We start from the raw sequence: 8,316 nt of genomic DNA on the forward strand, positions 1-8,316 counted from the left end.
AGTGGGCAGAGCTGCGTCGTCGGGGCCTAGAGCTGCCTATGGGACCGTTCAGTCTGTTGATGAATGGTAGGTACAGGAAAGAAGGAGCTGATCGCCCGTTCTGTGGTTTCCCCGAGCCGTGGTTGGATGAGTCGGGGAAAGAGCTGCCAGGTTTTGAAATCTTTTTCGCTGATGAATTGCCGGATGAGTACTTCCATGGGCAGATTACAGCTGTCGAAAAACAGGAATCTGATTGGGCGGAAAACTTAGAGCCGCGCCTTCTAGACTCCCTCTTCGAGGTTGAGGCACCGGTCATTGCCATGATTGGAGAAGATGCGCACATCCGGAACCCTAAGGGCCGAATTACCCCAGCTGAGGTACCCCTTGATAACTGGACCTCTCAGGTCATTCCTCATTTAGTTCTTCGGTATGGTCATGGTCCTCCAAGAGAGTCTAAAGTTTCTGAATATGTGTCTGTTTCCGAGTCGAATATAAAGTCTGTTATTTCTAACAATTCTTTGGATGCAGGTACCTTAGGAAGCTTAGACATTCCTGGTGTAGATGGCGAGTCCTCCGGTATAGATGCTATCTATAAAGATGAGTCCGTTATAGAATATACCACATATACCACAAAGTCTATACACAGTCCAGTTGAGTCAGGTGTTAACATTTCAGTTGACGATACAAACTTTTCTTTTGAGCATACTGTAAAGCCTGCTGTGGGCCAATTGATCAATGATGTAAATTTTGATTCCATGAATGAAATGAAAGACTCGTTTCACTATCTTCCTGTCTCTATTTCTCCTTCTCAAATTGATAAAACTAATAACAATGATTAAAACTCCCCCTCTTATGAGGATGCCGACGAAACTCCCCCTGAGATCAAACACATGATTACTCAGGAGGAGCAGCGTCGAGCTAAACCACTTGAAGAAGAAATTGAAACCGTCAACATAGGTGATGAAACCTTAATCCGGGAAATACGGATTGGCAAAACGTTATCCCTGGAGGAGCGTGAAGAATTAATCACTTTGCTTAAGGATTACAAAGAAGTTTTTGCTTGGTCCTATGATGACATGCCGGGATTAAGCGAAGACATCGTCCAGCATCGTCTTCCCCTAATCCCAGGTGCCAAGCCCAAAAAGCAAAAACTTCGAAAATTAAAACCAGAATGGGAATTGAAAGTTCATGATGAGGTCAAAAAGCTATTAGATGTGGGCTCCATTCAAGTGGTTGAATATCCAGAATGGCTAGCTTACATAGTACCGGTGCCCAAGAAGGATGGAAAAATCAGAATGTGCGTGGATTTCAGAGATTTGAACAAGGCGAGTCCCAATGATGACTTTCCTTTGCCGAACATTGATCTCCTAGTGGGTAATACAGCTGGTCATGCTTTGTTATCCTTTATGGATGGGTTTTCTGGATATAATCAGATCAAGATGGCCCCTGAGGACATGATAAAAACTGCGTTCACCACTCCATGGGGAACGTATTGCTACAGAGTGATGCCGTTGGGGCTGAAGAATGCAGGGGCAACCTATCAAAGGGCGGCTACCACCTTATTGCATGACATGATTCACAAAGAGGTCGAAGTTTACGTCGATGACATGATTGTTAAATCTAAGACTCGACCAGAGCATGCCGTAGTCCTGGGGAAGTTCTTCGAAAGGATCCGGAAGTATAAGCTTCGCTTGAACCCGAGCAAGTGTGTTTTCGGGGTTACTTCAGGGAAGTTGTTGGGGTTCATGGTGAGCGAAAGAGGGATCGAGGTAGATCCTCAAAAGATCAAAGCAATCCAAGAGATGGAGCCGCCGAGGACCGAAAAGCAGATCTGTGGTTTCCTGGGAAAGGTTCAGTACCTAAGAAGGTTCATAAATCAGTTGACAATGACGTGTGAACCCATCTTCAAGCTGCTGAAGAAAAATTCTCCGAAGAGGTGGAATGATGAGTGTCAGGAAGCATTTGAGAAAGTCAAGCGGTGTCTAGCTTTGCCTCCTGTCTTGCCACCAGTTATTCCGGACCAACCACTGTTGCTGTACCTATCTGTCACTGACACAGCTATGGGTTGCATGTTAGCCCAGCAAGACCCTGAGTCGAAGAAAGAAAAGCCTATCTACTACATCAGCAAGAAGATGCTAGAGTACGAAATGAAATATTCTATCTTGGAAAAGACTTGTCTGGCACTAGTTTGGGCAACTCAGAGGCTTAGGCACTACCTGTTATCAAACAAGGTTCTCTTACTTTCACGGATGGATCCGTTGAAGTACTTGTTCGAGAAGCCCGCCCTCACTGGGAGAACATCCAGATGGTTGCTGCTATTGTCTGAATTCGATATTGCCTATGTGACCCAGAAATCAGCTAAAGGGCGTGTGATAGCTGAGCAGTTGGCTGATGCGCCTATAGATGAGAATGCAGTTCTGACGGCAGATTTTCCTGACGAAGAGATCATGGCTGTAGAAGATGAGGTCCAAAGCACCAGATGGTTGATGTATTTTGATGGTGCTGTGAACAACCTTGGTCAAGGGGTTGGGGCAGTGTTAATATCTCCGAAGAAAGAGTACATCCCCGTATCCATCAAATTGCAGTTCAAGTGTACCAACAATGAGGCCGAGTATGAGGCTTGCATTGCTGGACTCGAAGCAGCCTTGGCTTTGCATATTCAAGATATAGATGTTTTCGGGGATTCAATCTTGATCATTTGTCAGATCAATGGTCAATGGAAAACAAAAGAGGATAGATTGATCCCGTTTCACACGTATCTGGATTCTCTGGTCAGGAGATTCAAGAATGTTACATTCACTCATCTGTCAAGGACAAGAAATCATTTCGCGGACGCTTTGGCTACACTAGCCTCAATGTTAGATATCTCTGCATCAATGGAAGTTCAGCCTCTAGCAGTGCGATTACAATGGGCTCCGGCGCATGTGAACGCTATAGAGATAGCAGCCCGATGTCCAGATGGAAAGCCCTGGTACACTGATATAAAGAATCTCATTTTAGGCCAAGGGCACCCCCCTGAAGCGTCAGGAAAAGAGCGGAGGTCCCTCCAGAAGTTGGCAGCTAACTTCATTATCTGCGGCAATGAGCTCTTCAGGAGGTCATTTGAGGGAATCCAGCTTCTTTCAGTAGATGAAGATCGAGCAGCTAATCTCATAGAGCAGACGCATGAAGGAGTCTGTGGGCCTCACATGAACGGGAAGATGCTGTCGAGAAAGATCCTGAGACTTGGGTACTACTGGCCTACTATGGAAGCTGACTGCTTCGCATTTGTGAAGAAGTGTCATAAATGTCAGGTTTATGCCAACCTCATTCATGTGCCGCCTTCTGAGTTACACTCTCTGACTTCGCCGTGGCCGTTTTCAGTCTGGGGAATCAATATTATTGGAAAGGTGTTTCCGAAATCTTCAAGTGGGCATGAGTACATCCTGGTAGCCATCGATTACTTCACCAAGTGGATCGAAGCCGCATCCTTCGCATCGCTGACTTCAGCCTCAGTTGCCAAATTTCATTCGAGCGAATATCATCTGCAGATATGGGGTACCGCATGAGCTGATCTCAGACAATGGATCACACTTCAAGAAAGAAGTGGTACGCCTATGTGAGGAGTTCAAGATTAAGCATCACAAGTCCTCACCATACAGGCCCCAGACAAATGGAGCCGTCGAAGCTGCAAACAAAAACATCAAAACCATCATCAGCAAGATGACAGAGACGTACAGGGACTGGTCAAATAAGCTACCATATGCTTTGTGGGCTTACAGAACGTCGATCAGGGCCTCTACGGGAGCTACGCCATATTCACTAGTGTATGGGATGGAAGCGGTCCTACCAGTTGAGCTGAGAATTCCTTCGTTAAGGGTAATGATGGAAGCTGGTTTGCCAGAATCAGAATGGGCAAGGGCCCGGTATCAGGAGTTGCAGATAATTGATGAGAAGAGGCTCAGAGCTCTGTATAATCTCCAGGGATATCAGCGTCAAATTGAGAAAGCTTTTAACAAGAAGGTGAAGATCAGAGATCTCCAGAAAGGTGACCTCGTTTTGAAATCCTACAAGGCACCGGTCCATGATCCCCCGAGGGAAGTTCAGACCAAACTGGTCGGGTCCTTACATTGTCGATGAAGTCCTGCCTGGAAAAGCCGTCAAACTCCTTGATCAAAATGGTGAAAAACTAACAGAACCCACAAACCTTGATCAACTTAAAAAGTATTATGCCTAAGACACCAGGAGGCCGTCCTTGGTCGATCTGAGCTTCAAATCCAAAAATCCAATTGAAAAAAAAGAGAAAAGTCAAAGACCGTTTGCAAACCCTTTGAGCCAATAAGCAAAATCAAAATTTCTTTGTCACCCTCAAACCAGGGGCATCTTTTATGACTTACGCCATAAAAGATGCAAAGCCTGAACTACGCCATGACCTGATCCCTTTCCACAGGGTACGTAGGCAACCTGACAAAGTCGGGTTCGGTCAAATCATTCAAAAAAAAAGAAAAAAAGAAAGAAAAGCAAACCCTTCAAATCTATAGAGGAGAGAAAAAGTCAAATCAAAACAATCTCAACCCAAAGTCCCCAATGGGCGAACTACGCGGACCTGATCCTCACTCTTAGAGGAATATCAAAGGAAGCCTTGCTGGCACTATTCAGACCTTGGAAGTGATGCCGATACAGGTATGGAAGTCTTGCTAGCTTCTGAAATTTAGTTCTTTACGAGAAGTCACTGCCATGACCAGACTGCCCTTTTGGGTTTTCAATCTGGCGGACCGCTTGCCTTAATTTTTGCCTGGACTGCCTGCCCTTGCAGGTTTTCCATCCAGCAGGCTCCGCACCCTGATTTTTGCCTCAGCCGCCCTTTTGGATTTTCAGCTTAGCGGGTGAATGACCCTAACTTTTGCCTAGACCGCCCTTTCGGGTTTTCAGTCTAGCGGGCCTAAGACTCCATTATTATATTTTTTCTTTTTCTGTTTCTCCACAAACTTTTGCCTAGACGTACCCTGTGGAAAGGGATCAGGTCATGGCGTAGTTCAGGCTTTGCATCTTTTATGGCGTAAGTCATAAAAGATGCCCCTGGTTTGAGGGTGACAAAGAAATTTTGATTTTGCTTATTGGCTCAAAGGGTTTGCAAACGGTCTTTGACTTTTCTCTTCTTCTTTTTTTAAATTAGATTTTTGGATTTGAAGCTCAGATCGACCGAGGACGGCCTCCTGGTGTCTTAGGCATAATACTTTTTAAGTTGATCAAGGTTTGTGGGTTCTGTTAGTTTTTCACCATTTTGATCAAGGAGTCTGACGGCTTTTCCAGGCAGGACTTCATGACAATGTAAGGACCCGACCAGTTTGGTCTGAACTTCCCTCGGGGATCATGGACCGGTGCCCTGTAGGATTTCAAAACGAGGTCACCTTTCTGGAGATCTCTGATCTTCACCTTCTTGTTAAAGGCTTTCTCAATTCGACGCTGATATCCCTGGACATGATACAGAGCTCTGAGCCTCTTCTCATCAATCATCTGCAACTCCTGATACCGGGCCCTTGCCCATTCTGATTCTGGCAAACCAGCTTCCATCATTACCCATAACGAAGGAATTCTCAGCTCAACTGGTAGGACCGCTTCCATCCCATACACTAGTGAATATGGCGTAGCTCCCGTAGAGGCCCTGATCGACGTTCTGTAAGCCCACAAAGCATATGGTAGCTTATTTGACCAGTCCCTGTACGTCTCTGTCATCTTACTGATGATGGTTTTGATGTTCTTGTTTGCAGCTTCGACGGCTCCATTTGTCTGGGGCCTGTATGGTGAGGACTTGTGATGCTTAATCTTGAACTCCTCACATAGGCGTACCACTTCTTTCTTGAAGTGCGATCCATTGTCTGAGATCAGCTCATGCGGTACCCCATATCTGTAGATGATGTTCGCTCGAATGAATTTGGCAACTGAGGCTGAAGTCAGCGATGCGAACGATGCGGCTTCGATCCACTTAGTGAAGTAATCGATGGCTACCAGGATGTACTCATGCCCACTTGAAGATTTCGGAAACACCTTTCCGATAATATCGATTCCCCAGACTGAAAATGGCCACGGCGAAGTCAGAGAATGTAACTCAGAAGGCGGCACATGAATGAGGTTCGCATAAACCTGACATTTATGACACTTCTTCAGGAATGCGAAGCAGTCAGCTTCCATGGTTGGCCAGTAGTACCCAAGTCTCAGGATCTTTCTCGACAGTATCTTCCCGTTCATGTGAGGCCCACAGACTCCTTCATGTGTCTGCTCTACGAGTTAGCTGCTCGATCTTCATCTACGCAAAGAAGTTGGATTCCATCAAATGACCTCCTGAAGAGCTCATTGCCGCAGATAATGAAGTTAGCCGCCAACTTCTGGAGAGTCCTCCGCTCTTTTCCTGACGCTTCAGGGGGGTGCCCTTGGCCTAGAATGAGATTCTTTATATCAGTGTACCATGGCTTTCCATCTGGACATCGGGCTGCTATCTCTATAGCGTTCACATGCGCTGGAGCCCATTGTAACTGCACTGCTAGAGGCTGAACTTCCATTGATGCAGAGATATCTAACATTGAGGCCAGTGTAGCCAAAGCGTCCGCGAAATGATTTCTTGTCCTCGACAGATGAGTAAACGTAACATTCTTGAATCTCCTGACCAGGGAATCCAGATGCGTGTGATACGGGATCAATCTATCCTCCTTTGTTTTCCATTGACCATTGATCTGAAAAATGATCAAGATTGAGTCCCCGAAAACATCTATCTCTTGAATATGCAAAGCTAAGGCTGCTTCGAGACCAGCAATGCACGCCTCATATTCGGCCTCATTGTTGGTACACTTGAACTGCAATTTGATGGATACGGGGATGTACTCTTTCTTCGGAGATATTAACACTGCCCCAACCCCTTGACCTCGGTTGTTCACAGCACCATCAAAATACATCAACCACCTGGTGCTTGGGACCTCATCTTCTATAGTCATGATCTCTTCATCAGGAAAATTTGCCGTCAGAACTGCATTCTCATCCACAGGCGCATCAGCCAACTGCTCAGCTATCACACGCCCTTTAACTGATTTCTGGGTTACATAGGCAATATCAAATTCAGACAATAGCAGCAACCATCTGGATGTTCTCCCGGTGAGGGCGGGCTTCTCGAACAAGTACTTCAACGGATCCATCCGCGAGAGTAAGAGAACCTTGTTTGATAGCAGGTAATGCCTAAGCCTCTGGTTGCCCAAACCAGTGCCAGACAAGTCTTTTCCAAGATAGAATATTTGATTTCGTACTCTAGCATCTTCTTGCTGATGTAGTAGATAGGCTTTTCTTTCTTCGACTCAGGGTCTTGCTGGGCTAACATGCAACCCATAGCTGTGTCGGTGACAGATAGGTACAGCAACAGTGGCTGGTCCGGAATAACTGGTGACAAGACAGGAGGCAGAGTTAAACATTGCTTGACTTTCTCAAATGCTTCCTGACACTCATCATTCCACTTGTTTGGAGAATTTTTCTTCAGCAGCTTGAAGATGGGTTCACACGTCATTGTCAACTGATTTATGAACCTTCTTAGGTACTGAACCTTTCCCAGGAAACCACGGATCTGCTTTTCGGTCCTCGGCGGCTCCATCTCTTGGATTGCTTTGATCTTTTGTGGATCTACCTCGATCCCTCTTTCGCTGACCATGAATCCCAACAACTTCCCTGAAGTGACCCCGAATACACACTTGCTCGGGTTCAAGCGAAGCTTATACTTCCGGATCCTTTCGAAAAACTTCCTCAGGACCACGGCATGCTCTGGTCGAGTCTTAGATTTAACAATCATGTCATCGACGTAAACTTCGACCTCTTTGTGAATCATGTCATGCAATAAGGTGGTAGCCGCCCTCTGATAGGTTGCCCCAGCGTTCTTCAGCCCAAATGGCATCACTCTGTAGCAATACGTTCCCCATGGAGTGGTGAACGCAGTTTTTATCATGTCCTCAGGGGCCATCTTGATCTGATTATATCCGGAAAACCCATCCATAAAGGATAACAAAGCCTGACCAGCTGTATTATCCACCAGGAGATCGATGCTCGGCAAAGGAAAGTCATCCTTGGGACTCGCCCTGTTTAAATCTCTGAAATCCACGCACATTCTGACCTTTCCGTCCTTCTTGGGCACCGGTACTATGTTAGCCAACCATTCCGGATATTCAACCACTTGAATGAAGCCCGCATCTAACAGCTTCTTGACTTCATCATGGACTTTCAATTCCCATTCTGGTTTTAATTTTCGAAGTTTTTGCTTTTTGGGCTTGGCACTTGGGACTAGGGGAAGACGATGCTGGACAATGTCTTCGCTTAATCCCGGCA

Source organism: Tasmannia lanceolata, unplaced genomic scaffold (genome assembly GCF_043159265.1).
Source record: "Tasmannia lanceolata isolate RefF3 unplaced genomic scaffold, GAP_Taslan_0.1 ptg000011l, whole genome shotgun sequence".
Taxonomy (NCBI): Eukaryota; Viridiplantae; Streptophyta; class Magnoliopsida; order Canellales; family Winteraceae; genus Tasmannia; species Tasmannia lanceolata.